The 21015-nt window shown below is 33.6% G+C and overlaps 2 long non-coding RNA genes across 2 annotated transcripts in view; one reads left to right on the top strand and one right to left on the bottom strand.

Moving 5' to 3' along the window:
• Positions 1-575: 575 nt before the first annotated feature.
• The window catches only part of LOC138705179 (uncharacterized), a 55284-nt gene continuing 34844 nt past the window's right edge, over positions 576-21015 (bottom strand). Inside the window, exons 2-4 of the long non-coding RNA XR_011333647.1 lie at positions 4324-4378; positions 804-852; positions 576-719 (exon numbers count right to left, since the gene is read on the bottom strand). This is a non-coding gene — a long non-coding RNA (uncharacterized lncRNA). The remainder of the gene's footprint in view (positions 720-803; positions 853-4323; positions 4379-21015) is intronic.
• Positions 15357-19921, top strand: LOC138709459 (uncharacterized). The gene is made up of 4 exons (XR_011334935.1): positions 15357-15411; positions 18873-18927; positions 19646-19694; positions 19780-19921. It is a non-coding gene; the product is annotated as an uncharacterized lncRNA (long non-coding RNA).

The raw sequence follows: 21015 nt of genomic DNA, 5'->3' as shown, positions 1-21015 counted from the left end.
TTGAACCCGGGTTTTCAGCTCTACGTGCTGACGCTCTATCCATAAACCACACTGGATTCCCATCCCAATGTCGGATCGAATCCTCTCAGTTTAAGTTCCACCTCTTTGGTTCCCTCTAGTGGCCTACCCTCATGTACTGCGTCATAGATGTATGACAGTGGCACAATTTCCACACATGTGCAGAGGTGCGCTTGTTATGAGTGAGTAAGTGGCTGGGATCCGACTATGACTAGAGGGAACCCAAGAAGTGGAACTTAAATTGAGAGGATTTGATCCGACATGGGAATCCAGTGTGGCTTAGTGGATAGAGCATCAGCACGTAGAGCTGAAAACCAGTTCAAATCCCAGTGCCAGAGAGAATTTTTCTCCGTTCCAATCATCTTCCATCATATCAAATACTGTTTATAAAAATTTAATAATGAATTCAATTACTAAAAAAAGAAAAAACCTAAAAATAATAGTGCCTCGTCAATTGAAACGCTATAATAGGGAACCAAAACTAGCTATGAGACTTCTTGAAGATACTTGTATAAGACAGGACAGAGGATAAGGTGCAATTACATTAAGTTATGGAATGACACTCAACTTTTTGTTATGTATTCTTACAATTTAATCAATTTACATATTATTGAAATAGCGTTTCAAAATACATTTATTATGTTATTTTCCAAACTTTGAAGTTTCTCTCATCTTCATCTACTTCTCATCGCAGGATTCAACTGAAACATAAATATGGCTTCATAACTTCAATGTGAACAATTGAAGGCATTGGGACACAAGATATGACGCCAAACAATACTTACATAAGCCACAAGCTTGTATTGCTGGAGTTGCTTGGACTGACCAAGTTAGCTATAAAGATAGAAAACAAGAATTACAATTACGGTACCTGCTGTGGAAATTATTTCAATCACCAAACAAACAACAGCATTCCGACACCATTGATTTAAAGATCACGAACAACACAAACTCTCAATGTAACTACACTCCAAGATCATATTCTGGGATACATTTGTCACCAGGTATTGCAATACATACCAAAATCAGTTTCTGGTTACAGTGTATATCTTAACATTGTAGTATTAGCACAGTGTAGTATATACAGTCACGAAGCTCAATACATATAGTAAATATGCATCCATAAATAGTTGCTAACCACTAGGATCGCTACTATCGCCTCATTACAGACAATACCAAATAGTACCTGCACAGTCTATTGTTTCTAGTACCCTCATAAACTGAAGCTTCGTGACTGTATATACTAGACTGTGGTATTAGTGTATACGTTTTAAAACACAAAGTTTCAACATCGCAATGTTGTTGTTCTGCAGATATGCAGTAACTGCAGCCTAATTCGAGAACTGCTACTCAGAAAAATCTATTCGCATTTTGTAGAAACAGATGACCATTGAATTTACTAGGAATCCTCTTATTCTAGAACAGAGTTCTTTGATGTGACTTAAATCTATGACACAGGAGATAATAATTTAATTCTCCCTGTAGAAAACAGTATCAATTATTTTTATAGAATCTTAAAAATTCAGAATTTGGATCTCGAATTTCGTGTCTGATCAAAATAACGACTCAATCACAATTGCAACAATCATCACCTTAAAACTCTGTTCTTATTGTATGGTAGACCTATTTTCAATAATATAATATTATATTCGGAATATGTATGATAAGAACTTTCTTGTGTTAAATTTTAACGTACCTTGTTAACATGTTTCGACCTATTTTAGGTCATCTGAGGTCATAGGTCGAAACATGTTAACAAGGTACGTTAAAATTTAACACAAGAAAGTTCTTATCATACATATTCCGAAGTGTTACAGTGTTAAAAGTTGTGTAATCAAGATGTATAATATTATAATTATATGATTAATAGCGCATATTATTTGCTACATTTGTAGAGCGTATCCTGGAAATTATGTGCTTCAAGCATTGAAAACAACTCAAAATTATAAAGTAGCTGGGTCAGAGGATACTATACCAATGGAATTCTTTAAATATGTATGCCATAATATTATCTGGATTGTGAAAAATTTTTAACTGGATCTTTGAATATGACAATATATCAAAAGACTTGTGTCTACTGTAAGTATATTTTCAATTCATAAGAAAGAAAGCAAAAATACACAAACAACTATCAGTGACGAAGCTAAGGTGTAAACACTGGGTAGGCTGAAAAAAATCTGCTAGTATCTTATTAGAGAGCAGATGTTTATTGGCTTTTATATCAAAATTTTTTGTGACACAGATCCCACAAGAAAATGATGACCACTCATTTTCACCTCCAAACAGAATAAAGGTAAAATAATATAACTTATTTGTCTCAGAGCACCCTGTTAGTCAAACTTTTATTTTGTCTTCCTTCATCCAATATTTTAATATATAAATGTGGTGTCGATCTCCTATCTTTGTAAGCAATTTTGCTCCGTATGTCCAGCTTCTCTTTTAATTCAACATAATGATCTCAATGTTCCCTGAGTATCAGCCATTTTACACAAAATTAATATGTAACAATGCAGAGCATTCAGAGAACACCAATATAATGTGACGTATTATTGTGATAGAAGTCTAGAGTCTATGAGACTATGTTTCGTATGGAGATGTAGCACATCAATATCCATTCCCCGGTCTCTTGCGAGTCAAGGTCGTAGAAATGCATTTACAGGCTTCTGTCACAAGTCTCGTACTGAACTCTCTATAGTAGAATGACTGCCAACAATGAACTTAATATATAGAAGGATCGGAGTACAACCAAGTGTTCCGATACATTGTCATTACAAACTTATAGGCCTACTGTTACTAGGTACAACTGAATTTATTTTTGGGTAGGCTAAATCTCAAAAGCCTCTTGAGCTTCGTCACTGACAACTACAGAGGAATATGAGTGCTATGACGTCAGTAGGCTCGGTCTAAGTTCTAAGTAGACTCTTGAGAAAGTGATAAAGAAGAGATTGAAAGAAAAGATTTGTGTAAGATCTTCTGGACCCATGGCAGTCAACAAATGCATAATTTTATTGGACAAATGTATGAGAAGATGACTGCAAAAGGGAAATAAATCCATTTGGTCTTTAAACATTTAGAGGAAACCTGTGACTCTAAAACATATTCTAAGCGATGTATTGCATTGCATGACATGAAAGTGGAAGAACTATTAATACAGCTCTTTCAAAGAATATATAGTGCGTGTCATTCTTTAGTGAAAGTTAGAAGATGAGGTTCAGGAGAATTGAGAACTACAAAAGAACTGACAGGATTGTTGTAGGTCTCTCATTTTGTTTAAAATATACGTTTAGAAGATACTCAAGTAATGGGATGCATCATGTCAAGTGAGGACAAAATTATGTAGACTATAGTCTATTGTTGTAGTGTATTGTATTGTATTGTATTGTATTGTATTGTATTTATTTATTCCCTGTACAATCTATTATAGGTTATAGGTTCGTCATTAGATACAAACACAAAATACAAACACAAAAACACACACACACGCACAAAATAAGATTTCTAGTATGAATTTAATTTTAACACTCTTAAATTTTCAAAGAATAGTAAAACTACCAAAAGACACAATAAATAACAAGATATATAATACATTTTCAATTTACAAGACATTAAAATAAATAGACTAACATAGATTAGGTAAAAACAAGATAGGGCTACACAATGAGATTACATTAAACAAGTTTATCATCTGAGGTGATTTATTTGGAGACTGATTGAATCTTTAAGAATCAAGAGACTTCATCTTAGTTATTCTGTACATTTATTATTAATAGAGAAAATTTATGTGCAACAGTAATGAAGGTAGGTATTCTACTTTATAGCTTTAATGTAAGAAATCAGTAATTCTGAATGGCATGGACTGGAGCAAAATAGTTTTTACCCTGGTTTTGAAACCTTCATAATTTAAATGTTTAATATCCCCGGGTATCTTGTTATATAATAAGATACCTGTATGAGAAGTACTGTTAAGCCTTTTGGTAATAGTATGACAATTTATATGCAAGTTGTTAGCAGTTCTAGTGTTATGATTATGAATTTTAGAGTTCCTTTTAAAATAGTTCAGATTTTTGTGAATAAAGCAAACTGTTTCTAGAATGTAGATGCAGGGGAGTGATAAAATATTTAGTTCTTGAAAGATTTCTTTGCAGGCCCAAATTACGATGGCTGGATGATGTCCAAGATGATCTTGTCAAGGCAGAAATTATATATTATATTTCTTATGGTTAATATTAAAAGAGTTACATTTTATTACGATCCACTACACGTGCATGTATAAACATTGCGTCAAAGTTCTGTGAATTTACTTACCTGAAGCAGGACTGCTGCGCTTAGAACAACTATAGCCACAATTCTGTTCATGATTCTGAAAAGAAGCAAATGCTTTAAAATAAAGAATACATTTAATTTTAATAGTGAGTGATTACAGAAGAGAATGTCATTGAAAGACGTCAAGAATTTGATGCATATAGACTAGAGTAAAGTATTTAGAGAGAATTTGCAGAAAAAGTGATGTAACAAATAGGCCTAAAGAAGTTCAACTTCCTAATATAACATACCTCATTTAAGATGTACCGGTAATAAAATAAAGTCAGTTAATTATAATATGATACAAAAGATTTCTCTTCAAGCACTATGAAATTATCATAATTGCTTTATGTCTCCAATTCTGTTCAAAAAGAAGAAGAAAAAAAGAATACAACTGCCATTTTCGACAGATCAATATAATATACTGTATCAATTTCTTCCCTTGCCTATGCTGGGAGTCGAACCTCGAACCACAACAGCGGACACTAAGCCATTTTAATACCGATACCTAAAATTACTGAAGAACATTTACCCTTCATTTTGAAATATTTCCTGTAACTGGCTATTGCTTTCACAATATAGTTTTCAGGTATTCTTTCAATAATATATGTTATTTCCATTTGTTTCTACATTTTGTTACGTCGATAATTAAAAACTTTTAGCGCTTTACAGTAGGCGTGATGTTAATTTGTTTTCTTATTAAGAAATATATTGTTTTTAATGATTATTCTTTATGAATTGATTAGTAGGCTGATCTATTGAACCCTTACTTATGGCGGTTTTTGTTAATACAAATGTATTATTGTTTACATCTAAAACTGAATCAGCACTCTTCCAGTCAGTCACGCACTACACCAGTTAACTTTTATCTAGAGATTGTTACAAGTATTTCTGTAAGCGTGATTGCAGTACCGGTAATAATTGAGACCCACCTGTGAGGACGAGGACTCCTTTAGAAGAGTTTTCAGTTGCAAAGACTACTCTCTCAATACTCAACGATCTTTTATATATACAGCAAACTGTCTTTGTAACGTAACTCTTACAATAAAATGGCAGTCTTCAAGTGGGATTAATTTTGTTTGACATTTATGGGCACTTCATGTGCCGAAGCAGTAATATTACGATATTGAATATTTAGAGGATTCCAAGTTGACATCATACAATTGAAATTAGCTGTCAACTATAAAAAATTTGGGCATTCTACTGAGTAAGAATAAGATTTTTTTTTATATTTTATGTACTTATGAGCTTACATATCACACATATCCTAAACGACGCATCAGAGAACATGGTTTGTTTCACGAAAAATGATCCTCATTGCGAGATCTATTGAACTCCAGAGTTTGTCGCAGAGGTCCTGAATTACCTGTAGAATGCAACTCGAAAATTTAAAATGTTAATGTTTACTAAATAAATACATAGTTCTTTAAATTTTGAAAGTATTTAGTTTATCGAGAAATGATACTTTGTTTTGTTAACAACAGTGCAGCATATAGAACTTACTTACTTACTTATGGCTTTTAAGGAACCTGGAGGTTCATTGTCGCCCTCACATAAGCCCATCATCGGTCCCTAACCTGTGCAAGATTAATCCAGTCTCTATCATCATATCCCACCTCCCTCAAAGACATTTTGATATTATCCTTCCATCAATGTCTCGGCCTCCCCAAAGGTCTTTTTCCCTTCGGCCTCCCAACTAACACTGTATATGTATTTCTGGATTCGCCCATATGTGCTACTTGCCCTGCCCATCTCAAACGTCTGGATTTAATGTTCCTAATTATGTCAGGTGAAGAATACATTCTCCATTCTCCTGTAACCTCATCCCTCGTAGCCCCAAATATTTTCTTAAACACCTTATTCTTAAACACACTCTTTTCCTCTGTCAAAGAGAGAGTCCAGGTACAGTATATAGAACATGGAGTAAAAATTTCATGCTCCTAGCATCAAAATTGTAAGGGACTTTACACTTTCAACATGAAGAAATGTGCTAAGAAGAGTCCAGGTACAGTACATAGAACATGCAGTAAAAATTTCATGCTCCTAGCATCAAAATTGTAAGGGACTTTACACTTTCAACATGAAGAAATGTGCTAAGAAGAGTCCAGGTACAGTACATAGAACATGCAGTAAAAATTTCATGCTCCTAGCATCAAAATTGTAAGGGACTTTACACTTTCAACATGAAGAAATGTGCTAAGAAGAGTCCAGGTACAGTACATAGAACATGCAGTAAAAATGTCATGCTCCTAGCATCAAAATTGTAAGGGACTTTATACTTTCAACATGAAGAAATGTGCTAAGAAATGTGAGGAAAGAGCTTTCAAAGTTTGCATGAAATTCGAATTCAAGAGCGCTGACATTTATGTATGACATAATCTTTATGTTTCAAAGCGCAGTAGATCACTGAAACTTCCTCGATAAATAAATAAATAAATAAATAAATAAATAAATAAATAAATAAATAAATAAATAAATAAATAAATAAAGTAAGTGAGTGAGTGAGTGAGTGAGTGAATGAATGAGTGAATGAATAAATAAATAAATAAAAGTAAGTAACTAAATAAGTAAGTAAGTAAATAAGCAAATAAGTAAGTAAATAAGTAAGTAAGTAAATAAGTAACTAAATAAATAAATAAATTAAATAAATAAAATAAATTTAAATAAATAAATAAATTAAATAAATAAATAAGTAAGTAAATAAGTAAGTAAGTAAATAAATGAATAAAATAAATAAATAAAATAAATTAATTAAATAAATTAAATAAATTTAAATAAATAAAATAAAATAAATAAATACATAAATAAATAAATGAATGAATGAACTAATGAATGAACGAAATGAACGAATGAATGAACAAACGAAGGAACGAACGAATGAATGAATGAACGAATGAACGAAATGAACGAACGAAGGAACGAAGAAACGAACGAAGGAATGAACGAATGAATGAATGAACGAAATGAACGAACGAAGGAACGAAGAAACGAACGAAGGAATGAACGAATGAATAAATGAACGAAATGAACGAACGAAGAAACGAACGAAGGAACGAATGAACGAACGAACGAACGAAAGGAAGAATGAATGAATGAATGAATGAATGAATGAATGAACGAATGAATGAACATTTCTTATTTACTTCCTTTTATTTTGTAATTTCATTATAGCTGTTACTTTACTTTTAGTTTATGTTTTATTTTATTTGTATATTCCTCTTATATTAATAATATATCTGAACTGCGACCGAACACGAGCGCTGCTCTTTCGGTCCTCAAATTGATTAATAAATATTATTGTATCCTCCTATATTCTATTTCTATTGTTACAATTATATTCTGCATTTATGTGTATCTTTATATATATTTACAGTATGTAAATTTTGATGTACAAAATGTAGATTAGCAATAAATTAATGTAATTTAAATTGTAATTAATTTTTTTACAAAAAAGAAGTATGATTTTTTATTGAAAATCACCAAAATTTCACCCTTCTTCCCTTAGGATATGACCAGATAAAGTGTCACACGAAGTTGTGTTTTTTATTTCAGTTTATGGGAATGTTTATTATTTTATTATACTGGATTATTGAGGATAAAATCCTATAGTGCATTCAGAGTTAAACGTCATTACATCACGCTAAGCACATGAATAAATCTCGCACTGGATCTGGACGTCTAAGGATGACAGACGAGTGAGAACTGAACAGACGAAAAAACCTAGTTCTTAAAGATAGATGGAAATAATAAACGATGATCATCACACTGATAATAAAAAGACAATTACGTAAATGTTGTGGGAAATAAAAAAATATCAAGTAAAGTAGGTTTAATGTAGTATATAGTTGATATTTGCACACATAACTTCTATATACCACTACAACTTTTAACAAAAGATTTATGTTTACAACTGACAGATAGCATGAGAAAAAAATGACATATGGCATTCATTCCAAGTTACGAGGTAACTGCAACGGTTACGTGATTTACAACAACGTAAATTATGTTTCTAAGTATTTACATGTCATCCATTAGGGTCATCACACCAATAAATTTTATTTATCATCATCTACTTAGGAAAAGAAAAAAGTTAAACTCTACCTATATGATCGTACGTTCTCTAAATTTTGAATTTACTTTCTTATCCAATGTAGCAAACGATGAAATAAATGAAAGAATAAAACTCTTCAAAATAAGTGAATACATTTTTGTACCATTACGATCAAATTTCACACATTGGTACTAAACTTGTGAGAAACATAAAATAATGACACTGAACACGCGTAAGTTGAAGTTGAAGTTGAAATTGAAGTTCAGTATGTATGGAGGGAAAATTTGAGCTAGCACATGTGAGCATGTTAGATAAATACTTAACTTTTGCGTTCCAATACACAGCTTTACTTACATACTGGCTTTTAAGGAACCCGGAGGTTAATTGCCGCCCTCACATAAGCCCGCCATAGGTCTCTATCCTGAGCAAGATTAATCCAGTCTCTATCATCATATCCCACCTCCCTCAAATCCATTTTAATATTATCTTTCCATCTACGTCTCGGCCTCCCTAAAGGTCGTTTTCCCTCCGGCCTCCCAACTAACACTCTATATGCATTTCTGGATTCGCCCATACGTCCTACATGTCCTACCCATCTCAAACGTCTGGATTTAATGTTCCTAATTATGTCTGGTGAAGAATACAATGCGTGCTGTTCTGTGTTGTGTAACTTTCTCCATTCTCCTGTAACTTCATCCCTCTTAGCCCCAAATATTTTCCTAAGCACCTAGCACCTTATTCTCAAACACCCTTAACCTATGTTCCTCTCTCAAAGTGAGAGTCCAAGTTTCACAACCATAAAGAACAACCGGTAATATAACTATTTTATGAATTCTAACTTTCAGATTTTTTGACAGCAGACTGGATGATAAAAGCTTCTCAACCGAATAATAACAGGCATTTCCCATACTTATTCTGTGTTTAATTTCCTCCCGAGTATAATTTATATTTGTTACTGTTGCTCCCAGGTATTTGAATTTTTCCACCTTTTCAAAGGATAAATTTCCAATTTTTATATTTCAATTTCGTACAATGTTCTTTTCACGAGACATACCAATACACAGCTTTAATAATGGAAAAGTGGTACGTCATATTTTAATTTCTTTTTAACATATTTATGTATAACATTTTAGCCTTTAGCTCTGAATATTCTTCAAACAAAATCATATCAAGGCTATATATAAGAAACAAGTTTCCGTCTTTGTTATGTTAAAATAGTTCAGTCATAAGAGACAACTCAATTCTTGTATGTTCATGCAAGCTAATAAATGTGTGTTGCTGTTTTGAAAACCTTTTACATGTAGATTAAGAGTTAAAATTACTTGACATTAAATATGCAGATTCAAGAATTGCAGGGCTTACGAATCATTAAGTAATATTTATATTATAATGTATTAATAATAATAATAATAATAATAATAATAATAATAATAATAATAATCATAATAATGATTTATTTTGGCTGGCAGAGTTAAGGCCGTAAGGCCTTCTCTTCCACTCAACCAGCAAAAAGTGTATAGGCCTATACATATGCATGAACTTACAAAGAATTCAACAATTTGATTTAGATGAGAGTTACATGTATACATCAGTTCACAAAGTGCAGTCGTAGAGAACGGTTGTGTAGTAAGCATCATATACAAGTAGGTTAGCGTGTGAAGAAGGTATGGGCGACGACCTAAATTCTTACAGGGCGCGAATCGGGTGCTTCAATGCAGGGCAGTGTTGCAGATGTTCAAAAGGTGAAAATGCAATAGTGTCTGATAGCATCAACATATTTGTGGCCGCAGCTGTTTTATCAGTTCTACTGATTATTGGAAATGTGGAGTTAAACCCTGGTCCTGGAGATACAGAAGGAAGAGTCTACAGTGATGAAGTGTTTCAAAGAGAATGGATAAACTATATGAAAGAAACGAGAGAAGACAGACTAAAGGCAAGTTTTCTACTAAACAAAGTAGCAAGTGATATAGATACATTAGTAAACAGGTACACTGAAGTGGAAAAGAAGTTAAAGGAGGTTATCCAAGAGCAGGTGGTGTTAAAATCGATAGTTAAAAAATGGGAAAATGACAGTAGAATTAATAACATTGTAATTTATGGTGTTGAAGAGCGCAATCATGAAAAAGGAATTGATACTGGTTTCGTAGTGTTAGAATTATTAACTAAGTATTTCAGTCTAAACTTGGACATAAGTGCGATTAATAACGCGTATAGAGTCGGTAACGGAAAAAAAAGACCAATTATTGTGAAATTGAACAGTTACTTTATCAAAGAGCACATCATTGCCAATACGCGTCAACTCAAAGGCACAAATATATTCATAGAAAATGACTTTGCAAAAGAAATTAGAGAGAAAAGAAAGAAACTAATTCCAATATTAAAAGAAGCTCGAGGTAAAGGATTGAGGGCAACTTTAGTAAAAGATAAAATGAAGATAAACGGAAACATAGTTAACGTAGAGGCCTTAAATAATCAATTCACTGAGGATTTATTAAGTTGCTGCAACAACAGAAATAACGAAATAGAGACTTGTGGAAATAGAGCATCATCGACACCACACGTAAACAGAAATGCATCACGAAACAGGAAGTCTAGAAGCGTAGAGAGGACTGATAAGAAAAGTAACTCATCAAGCGGGCAGAAGGAATCAGAAATAACAAATAGAAGAATTGATGAGCTTACGGCAGTGAATGATATTAGAGCATACCTAAATAAACTAGACAGCACTGTTTTCACAGATCCCTTTAGAAGAAAGAAGAGTGAAGAAGGAAAATCTTGTATGGAAGAAGAAGCTGGAACCAGTGAAGATGCTGTTTGGGGAGCTGGGGCACAGACTGAGAGAACGACCAGTGAGGGTAGTCCGAGGCGCGCAAGTGAAAATACATCAAGGAGAAGCGATTGTGGATCAACCGGCAAAGTCAGCGCAAGTGAAGACCAATTAATAAGAATGCCACATGCCGTTGGTAGTCCGGGGTGCGCGAGAGGAAGTGCTACAATTTGGAGGAGCTGTGCGATACCGACCGATGAAGTAGAAGCAGGTGACGAACAGTTAATAAGAGGTAAAATGACAAATAGAAACTCTAACAGAAATAAAGTAGATTCAATCAAAACTATAGATACTGAACGAAACTACCTACTAAGAGATAGGCATCAGCAAAGATTAAATTTTCCTAAAATCAGAAAAACTTATTATTAATTAAATAAGGTAAGAAGACAGGTTTTGAAAATAAGATAGAATTACGTCAAGGTTTTTTTTAAACAATAATAAAAAAAAAATTGAAAATAGAGAACTAAGGTAGTTATTAAGGTATTCCGATAGTTATATTAATTAGTAAAAGTTCAGAAGAAAATTTGACTTTATAAATTGGTTAACTAATATATTTTAATTTCAATAAGAATGCAATTATAATAAATTTATTAGATCATAATAGAAATCATAATAGAAATGAATCGATAATGAGTACATGCGACATAATGATGAAACTAAATTGAGGTTGATTATGTAAGCAATTTGTCAAGCTTGTTTTTAAGCAGGCATGCGGTAGTCTTCGTAGAAGTTACGCAAACGTTTCTGCTGACATGAAAATATTGTAAGAAAGAAAGATTAACCTACATATGGAATGTACCGATTCAGCTATTTCAGGTTCATGACTTACAGTATGTCGACATCTGATCATCTAATTGGAATAATAAATTATTATGTAAAATAAGACCTAAATATTACAATTAGATTTTTGAAAAGGAGCAAATAATTAAGGTTTAAAGTCTTAAGGGTTATCACGATTGGTTTAAACATGCACTAAAACAAGACGTAAGTGCAAGTTTGAACCAATAAATTATTGAGATTTGCGATAGATTAATTAGTTTAGGAAATTGTATATTTATTATTAGAACTACATTTGCATATAGATCTTTTGTTAAATTATTAAGTTTTGTACTTTTGTGAACAATATCAATAAAGCTATCTATCTATCTACATGTATACATGTAAGTAAAAACGAAAAAAAAGTAACATACTCGTAGAAAGCAATTGAATAACTTAATGCGGTGGAGGAATTTCTAGATGCAATTCCTACACCATTAGAACTAGGAAAGTAAAATTTTGACAGGTTCCCAGTTATATTTTGTATTGTTCTAAAGATGCTTCTAAAGAACTGAAAGAACGCTCAAAATAAGTTATTATTACCAATATCATCATCATTGTCATCAATAACAAAACTAGACTGCTAATTCTTTCGAAAGAGCGATTCCATATTTAAAAACATTGTGGTAAGAAACGTTAAAAAGGTAATTCATACTATAACCCTTAAGCCATGAAATTCTTTTTGGATGAAACTTTCAATTGAAGGCAATCTTTCCATCTGATACAAAAGGAACATAGCACTTCAAATGTGGCATCCCTAATACTGTAATTATTTTCTCTTAACCTTGAACCAATTGAGACGACTTATACAGGGTTGTTTTCTATCTCTGATAACGAATTTGAATGACGTGCGTCAGGAGTCACACGACAGCTGAACTGTGGCGCGAGGTGACAGACCAGTAGAGAGTGATCTCATAGAGTGCACGGCGACTCACAGCAGAAATTCTCAAGAAAATCGAGCCCTTTTGGGAGGGGTACGTTACTACCCTTTCCGATGCCAAATACAGTTTAGTGAAAATATAAGAAGCCTACAATAAACGAAGTTTCGTTATTTCCAAGAAAGACATCTTCTGTGTACTTAATACGATTGGTAAAGCTCGAATGGAATTAATTTGTATCATCTCGTGGGGTGCGGCGACTTGTGAAGGGGGGTGGATTTACTTGCTTTTTCCACTCTGGAATTAATCCCATCAGAGCTTTGCCAGTCTTATTAGGTACACACGAGATGCCTTTCTAGGAAATAACGAAACCACTTTTTTTTTGCAGGCTCCTATGATTTTCATGTAACTGTACTTGGCATCGGAAATGGTTGCTATGTACCCCTCCCAAAAAGACTCGATTTTCTTGGGCATTGCTACTGTGATACACCGTGCACTCTGATTATGAAATCACTCACTACTGGTCTGTCACCTCTCGCAGCAATTCAGCTGTCGGTGTGATTCCTGACGCACACGACGTCATTCAAATTTTTTATCAGAGATCGGAAACAACTCTGTATTACTTTTAAATACAAAAATAATATAATATATTAGAAAATGGCTGTATAAGATCATAATACAACCAGCAGTTTATAATGGTGGTGAAGGATGAATGATTTCGATAAGGGATCCCAGTACATTAGCTTATCAAATCAAATCAGTAAAAAAATAGGTGTAAAGTGAATATAATCAGTTTGTTCAGATAATTTTCTATGCCAGTATTTTTTAATCTCCTGAATGGATATACGTCTTCTATTTATTTTATTCACTTGAGCTTAATATATTTCATACATATAGCCCTACATAAAGGTATACATATTTATACTTCTTCATGTGTTTTGCTCATTTTAAAGATAATATACGAGTATTGTAATTATGGGAAAGAAATAGTGATCATCTTAATAGGATAACTGCAAAATTCTAAAAAAAAAAAAAATAAATAAAATGCTAAAATTGGAAACAATGCAAACATGTCACAAACATAATCTTAATACGAATGATGTCCGAAGCATGCTATAGGAAATACTGATATTAAGTAATTTAAGTTTGTAAGATATATCACATAATTTTCTCCATAAATGTTGAAAAAGCCTGTCAGACTAATAATAATTTGTTCGTATGTACGTGGTACAGTCATTAAGTTCTAATACTGAGCGCATAGTGGCGTTGTGGTGCACTATAGCGCATAGGTGGCGCCATGGTATGATACCTTGTCAGTTAGTCTCTCGACCCAACAAGAGACAGTTGAGTGCATGCACTGTAAACAGAACTACGGTCTTTGTTGTGACGGTGATTTGAATGCGCGCGTCGGAACTCGAGTATGTTGCAGTTTGAGCAACGGGCAAACGTCACGTTCTGTCAGAAATTAGGCGAAACTGCTATAACCGATCATAACTGGAGACGAAACATGGTGTTTCCTTTAAGATCCGCAACTGAAGCGACAATCCGCCACCTGGAAAACGCCATTATTTCCACGACAGAAAAATCCGCAACAAGACAGGTCAAAAGGCAAGGTGATGCTTTAACAGTTTTTGTTTTTCAAATGGAATTGTTCACATAGAATTCATCCCACAAGGTGCAACTGTAGACAAGATCCTCTACAAAGAGATTCTTGGCCGTTTAAGCAATTCAGTTCGTCGTAAGCGTCCTGAGCTTTGGCATAGGAAGAATTGGCTGTTGCTACACGACAACGCCCCTGCACATCGCTCCATCCTTGTCCAAGAGGAACTTGCAAGGCAACAGGTCGCTGTTTTGCCACATCCTCCGTACTCACCTGATCTCGCACCATGCGATTTTTTTTCTCTTTCCCCTCATGAAATCAATCCTACGAGGGCGTAATTTTTATGCGGCCGAAAAGGTCATGACTGCCACAAGAGAAGCCGTACGGCATCTTCCTGCCAACATCTTTCAGCGGTGCTTCCAGCAGCTACACCAACGTTGGCAGACGTGCATAGCGGCCAACGGCGACTATATTGAGGGAGGATTTCGATCTGTTTAAGTGTACGCCGTATCACGCGGCATCTTCTGAGACATCCAGATTCTTGTGGGTGCCTATCCTTCAGGCGTCAGTGTCAGAACTTAATGACTGTACCACGTATGTTTCTGATGTATAAAGTGGCAAATAGCTAAAAATAGAAGTCAGAAAGATCATCTCCTTAATCAGTAAAATGTCTAAAATGGTGATAGTTAAAGAAAGACTAGTGACGTGATGTCAACTTGAAATGCTCTAAATACGAAATACCAACATGAAATGCCCATAAATGTCAAATTAAACGAATAGGCTACTGTTTAAAGACTGTCATTTTACTGCAACCCACATTACAAAGACAGTTTCCTGTGTGTATATAAAGAAACATCGAGTATTGAAAGAGTAGTCTTTGCAAATGAAAACTCTTCCATCGTCATCCTCGTACTCACAGGTAAGTATTAAAATAAATATGGCTGCATTCTCACTTACAAGATTATGATTATGGTTATTATTATTTTTTTTATTATTGTTACCGTTAAACGTATTATCATTACAATCATCATGAAGGCGATAAATCCTAGCTACGTCAATCTGGGTGAAATAATACCCTGATCGGCAGCTGGCACTTCACACACATACACTAGAATACTAGATCAATGGTTCCCAAACATTTTCGACTCGCAAACCCCTTTCACAAAGTTCTAAATTGAGCAAACCCCTTATTAATATAAATGATATTTAACAACCTTAAAGTTTCTATAGTTATGGTAAATAGACCTACCTTAGAATTCCCCTCCAAAAATGACGCAACACGCTTAAAATATTGAAACTACATAAGTACAAATAATTATAGATTTATTTTACATTTAAAACATTAAAACCGAAAATAAATAGGTAATTTAATAAATAAGTCTACTCTTTATGACAGACTGTGGATTTTACCCCTTGTCACTATTTAATCGCACAAAGCCATTGCATAGCGGTTTGTGTCTTTGTACCCTCCCGACTGTTCTTCCCTTCTATCGTGTTCACACTCAAAATTCTTTGCCTTAGTTTTAACTCTATAACAAACTGAGGAAGCTACTCCGTTTGATTAAATATCTAAACACACACTTCATTTAAAAGAACTGAAAACAATATATATTATCTAATCCGCATGGAATCATAGGTCGATATTCCAAGTGTAACTTGTAATAACAATAATAATACCAAAATAATATAAAAACAATATTCTCAAAATCCGCCATTTGGGAAAAATTTTGGCGAATCATTGCAAAATTCCCATGGGGTTCGCGAACCACAGTTTGGGAAACGATGCTTGCTAGTTAATAAAGCTAGGATTCGCTATGAACCCAGGTTTCCTGCAGTTAATCCCACATATCCCTAGGCCAAGCCGCTAACTATAGGCATCCAACAAGGAAAACTCGATGCGCAGAAACCAGCGGGCGTGACTGTCTCGCGCAGATGACGTATGCTCCCGTTCCCAGCATGCTCTCAAGCCTACTGCAGGGGAGTAAGAGGAGTATAGCATGCGCGCCGCGAGGAGTCCGAGCTGAGTTTTGCTTGTACGATACCTATAGTGGTTGGAGAAAAGCTATGGATGTGAAAATGGAATCAAGAGAGGCCGGAATGATATTGATGCCTATTGTGGGAAAGCGGGAGAACCGCGAGAAAAATTCAGAATACCTCCTTGTCGGCACAAGAGTCATTATGGATTTTGCAATGAAAAATCCCAAGCCTACACAGGACTCGAACCTGGACAACACTCAGTAACTACTCTGAGCTGAGTTTCTTTCGGAAATAAAGTAGCCTCAGAATTATGACGGCACTTATTTCAGCCTACAGGTTTAAGAAGGTAACAGGAATTTAACTGTCTCTGAAGAATCTTCATATGTGAACATTCAATAGCCTACGTAAGATATTATCCTTGACTTTCAAATATTTCTTCCCTTCACAAAAATAAATAATCTATCTGACTATTACTTTCGCAATATACTGTTCAATTATTTATTCGACATGCTTAAGTTATTTCTATATCCCGTTAATTTAAAACTTTTTACTGTATACACTAATGCTCATTTAATTTCTTATTGAGAAATGTAATGATGTATCAAAACTTATTTCAGATACCTTTAGCTTAATTTTTATTTCTCTCCCTTTTTGATTCAGAATTCAAAATATGAAATAATAATGGTTTTTATAGTGTTTTAAGAATTATTTTTTTTGTATCGCCTTACAAACAACTAAACTTATTTTGTTACAAGTATCTCTATTTCATACATGGTTTGTATAAATCTTGAGAGGTTGAAAATCTTTGTTATTTTCTTCGTAAACTCTCTAAATATTTCAATTCTTCAATGGCTATTTTGTCTTGCAATGACTTTTATCCTTGGCTTTCGAATATTTCTTCCCTTCACAGGAATATTTATATCTGACTGTTACATTCGCAATATGGTGTTCAATTATTATTTACTCAACATGATTCAATTATTTCTATATACCGTTATTTCCTTAATTAAAAATTTTTATGCTTGACCATGCCGAAATGTAGTAATTATACACCTGGTAGTAGCCCTTTAATGCACCTCATTAAAGTACACCTATTCATTATAATTCAGTTGTTTAGCCAATGAAAAATCACCATTGTACCATTATGAAACCGTAAGTATCGATTATTCTCGGATATGCAATCGAAAGACAATTAGCGAAAAGTCACGGAGGCTGGAAATCCAATACTGTCGCAGAAGGTTATGTTCTGTTACTATAATAATTATCGTTAATTGTAAATAATATTCAAATAAATTCAATTTGTCATCTCGTTTTTCAATTCTAAATCAATTTCCAGGTTATATCAAGCCTAATGTTCATGTTATTCTCTAGATGATATCAAGGTCAATGACACATTCGTTCCTCGGAAAAAGTTAATACTTTCGCGTCTGCGCACATCTCACAATTCAGGTCAGTTCCACTCTTCACTTAACCATAACATGAATAGTTATGAATAATTTCAAGTTAGAAATATGGTCGAGCATAAAAAGTCGTATGAAACTTGCCTATAATGATAATTAAGACGCTCGTATGAAAATTATGAAACTCGCTTGCGCTCGTTTCATAAACAAACATACTCGCGTCTTAATTACTATCATTATAGGCTCGTTGCATAATGTACTATTAACTGTTTACATTAATGCTCATTTAATTTCTTATTGAGAAATGTATTGATCTGTCAAAAGTTATTTCTTATTTGTCCCTATTTTTTATTCAGAATTTAAAATATGAAATAACTCAATTAAATTTTCGTTGTGTTTTTAAGAATTAATTTTCCTTATTCATAACTGGTATCTAAACTGATCTTTATTTCACTATCCTTTATTCACAGTAGTGAATTAAATTTTTATCTCCAACACCAACGCAAGAGCAACCATAAAATCCACACATTCATTCATTTACATCTTCTTCACAAACAACACATTACAACGAAAAGGTGTACAATTTAAAATTCAATTTAGGTACCAGTAATGGATAAAAAGTTGTATACCACACGAGAGTAAACAGATTTTATGCTCTCGTGAAAATTATCACTCTCGACTTCGCCTCGGGCGCTAAAATTTCTACTCGCGCATAAAATCTAATTTTACTCTCTTATACTATACACTACTATTGTATTACGTTGCAGTTAACTGAACTTATTTTATTACATGGTCTCTATTTCTTACATGGTTCGTATAGATTTTGAAAAGCTGAGAATCTTTATCTGTTACGTCATTTTTCTTCGGAAATTCTCTAAATATTTCAAATTCTTCAATGGCTATTTCATCTTGCAATGACTTTCTCTTCTTTGCTATCGCAATCACTGATTATTAGATAAATTTGAATGCATTCTTCCATTTTAAAGCAGTTGCTTATTTTCAGAATCATGATCGGAATCGTAGCTGCAGTTGTCCTGAGCGTAGCAGTCCTGCTTCAGGTGAGAAAATTTGGAAAATTTTAACGCTGTGGTTGTGCATGCCTGTTTAGTGGATCGTAATAAAATTTAATTTTGTAAGCATATATCTGAATCTATATCTATATCTATATCTATATCTATATATCGATCGTCTAGTTCAAAAGTGCGACAACTCAAAAAAACAAGTTTTGAGATATCTTCAGTTGAAAGTTTCAAATAAATTACTTAGAAAGGAACAGAGTTCTGGTTTATAACCACGACAATTAGAAATGAGTCGGTATTCAGGACGAGTTTATCACAATCTTCCAGTTCATTATTAATAGATTTCGAAATGTACTAATAATGAATTAGTAAAGTCCATAGTTATAATTACTTCTAAAGCAGTTTATTTAGTTTTTTTTCTTTATGGTTGTAAATATGACTTATCTCAATACTGAATCGAAAAGAGCTCCGAAAGGGGCTTTCAGTAGTATAAATAACTAAAAAATGGCAATTTTTGAGGTGTCGCACTTTTGAACTGGACGAACGATATGTATAATATCGCAATGTTACGCTATAATCAGAAACTGTTCTGATATGTTACAGATATAAGACTGTGCTCTTTAAGTATAGTTACGTTGAGAGTTTTGTGTTTGTTAGTGATTTTTAAGTTAATGGTATCGGAATACTGTTGTTTGTTAGTGCATGAAATATGTTTTACGGCAGGTAATTGTAATTATTGTGTTTTCTTACTTTATAGCTAACTTGGTCAGTCGATGCAACTCCAGCAATTCAAGCTTGTGGCTTATGTAAGTATTGATTGATGTCATATCTTGTATTTTCCATCCTTGTAATTGTTCACAAATAAGTCATAAAGCCGTATTTTTGTTTCAGTTGAATCCTGCGATGAGAAGTAGATGAAGATAAACGAAACTTCAAATTTTGCAAAATGACATGAAAACTGTATTTTGAATCGTCGTATCAATGATATAAATTTATTAAATTATAAGAATATATAACACAAAGTTGAGCGTGATTTCATAACTTAATGTGACTGCACCTTTTCCTCCGTCCTGTCCAATAACAACACGATGTCTCATAGTATTCAGTATTCTTATCTGGTTGTGTCCTGATTTGGTAGCGACCGCTAGATGGAAGTATAGTTGCAATCTGATCACATATATATCAGATGGGCCATTCCATGTTTTAAAATGACAACATATAAAAGAGAACGATCGCTAGGATCTCCACTGTCGAAAATGAACTCTTGGTAATGATCGCTAGATGTAAGTATAGTTGCAAGGCATTATCCCTGATCACATAATATGTCCTCAAGTATATAGGTGCAAGACATCTTCAGCGACTAGACGGACTTCAACGAACAATCTGTAGAACCATCACTGGAGCGGACTGTCTCATCCGAAATAGTCAACTATATGATGATATTGGCATACTATACTTCTCAGATTATATCAAAACTCTTCGTACAAAATTTCTAGCATCCCTCCACAACCATCCAAATCCACTAATAAGTAAAGCTACACCGGTTCCTCTTACATGATATTATCAATTTGCTCACTCTACACTCCTTTTAAAAGGCAAGGTTCGAATTCGACCTGGTACTTATGAAGAAACGTTCATTGAAACATAGAAAAAAAATCCTTGATATATATCTCAGATGGACCATTCCCATATTATAAAATGACAACATATAAAACGAGAATGTTGACTAGGATCTCTACTGTCGAAAATGAACTTTTGGTAACGACCGCTAGATGGAAATATAGTTCCAAGGTTTTATTACCATAGTGTAAGTATAGATTATCCTATACTAACTCTCTGGGTATTACTCCATGCAATTTCATCAGCGTTATAACATGATTTGTCTTGCAGTAGCTAGATGGCGGCATACAGAAATTGATATGAATTGTCGTGAAATTGCATTAGGCTGATAAATCTGTTATATGTGATCAGAGCTCCAGTCAGGAAATGAAAACAAAGCAATTGTCATCAAAATTATTTGTTGCAGGCTAGAAATATTTACGTATGTTCTTTATTTTAAAACGAAATCGCCTTTAACTTGGGCACATTTTGTTTACCATCATCCTGGTGAAGTATAAGGAGAATTAA

This window comes from Periplaneta americana, chromosome 1 (genome assembly GCF_040183065.1).
Source record: "Periplaneta americana isolate PAMFEO1 chromosome 1, P.americana_PAMFEO1_priV1, whole genome shotgun sequence".
NCBI classification, from domain to species: domain Eukaryota; kingdom Metazoa; phylum Arthropoda; class Insecta; order Blattodea; family Blattidae; genus Periplaneta; species Periplaneta americana.
The sequence above is the reverse complement of the archived record's forward strand: the minus strand, read 5'-3'. Positions and strand labels throughout refer to the sequence as shown.